Source organism: Sinocyclocheilus rhinocerous, unplaced genomic scaffold, assembly GCF_001515625.1.
Source record: "Sinocyclocheilus rhinocerous isolate Xijiao unplaced genomic scaffold, SAMN03320098_v1.1 scaffold43, whole genome shotgun sequence".
NCBI classification, from domain to species: domain Eukaryota; kingdom Metazoa; phylum Chordata; class Actinopteri; order Cypriniformes; family Cyprinidae; genus Sinocyclocheilus; species Sinocyclocheilus rhinocerous.
This window is the reverse complement of record NW_015628370.1, coordinates 685470-686451: the sequence shown is the minus strand read 5'-3', so window position 1 is coordinate 686451 and position 982 is coordinate 685470. Positions and strand designations below refer to the sequence as shown.

Sequence of the window (982 nt, the reverse complement as noted above, 5' to 3'; positions counted from 1 at the left end):
GTGCGCGCGACAGGAAGTAAGTGTGCAAGACTGTCCCAGGTCTTAAAAATGCCAGAGCGCAGTGCTCTTAACGCACACTAAATCCACACTATCTCGAATACCGCTCCGGAGTATCCCATCATGGATCATGTTCTGGAAATAAATTGTGAGACTTTTTGCAGAGATCTCGCGAGAGGTCACGGAAACCTTTCCAATGTATGTTAAATATTAATGATAATTAGATATTACATATAATTTGGTACTAAAACAAAGGGTTGCACGTTTTATTGGTGCAAATGAGTAGTGGTGATATTTATTTTGTACAACATTTGCAACTGCTTTTTATCACTTAATTAGAAGCACCACAAAATTAAATTGTCATCTGTTATAGAGACACTGAACAGACATTTAGAAGTTGATTTTAAAATGCAAAGTATTGAAAATAAAAATAAAGTTCTGTAAACACTTGCATTTTTACAACACTATAAGTGTGTCATATCAGGTAATGAAAAGTTCTACACACACGTTGTCGTCTTCATGCACACTTGAACACTTGGACCAAGTACAGGAAATACATCATATAAGTAGTCAAGTTGTCAAGTGCAAAGACCGCAAGTGCGGGTATTTGGACAAGGCATTGCTTCGTTTCTGAATGAATCAGCCATTTGAACGAATCGATTGAATGAATGATTGAATGACTCACTGACTTAACACAGGTATTTGCCACCACCTACTGGCGCTTTTAGTTGTATATAGAGTATCGTTTTTTCTTTTAATAATTTAATATTTCACTGTTTATTTGGTTTTTTTTGTATGTTGAATTAAAATATTTCTATCTAAAGCTACTTATATTTCAGCTACTTTTCTGTAATGTCTATTCAGTGTTTTTTTTCTAAATGAACACAATGATAACTATTATCTTTAATAATAACTTTATCTTTAATCGACGCATGATGTGCATGTTAATTAATTAATCTCATTAATTTGAGATTAATTTGATTAA

At 33.1% G+C, this 982-nt stretch overlaps 1 protein-coding gene across 4 annotated transcripts in view; it reads left to right on the top strand.

Moving 5' to 3' along the window:
• The window catches only part of LOC107737750 (next to BRCA1 gene 1 protein-like), a 22070-nt gene that overhangs the window by 6737 nt on the left and 14351 nt on the right, over positions 1–982 (top strand). The window lies entirely within an intron of this gene.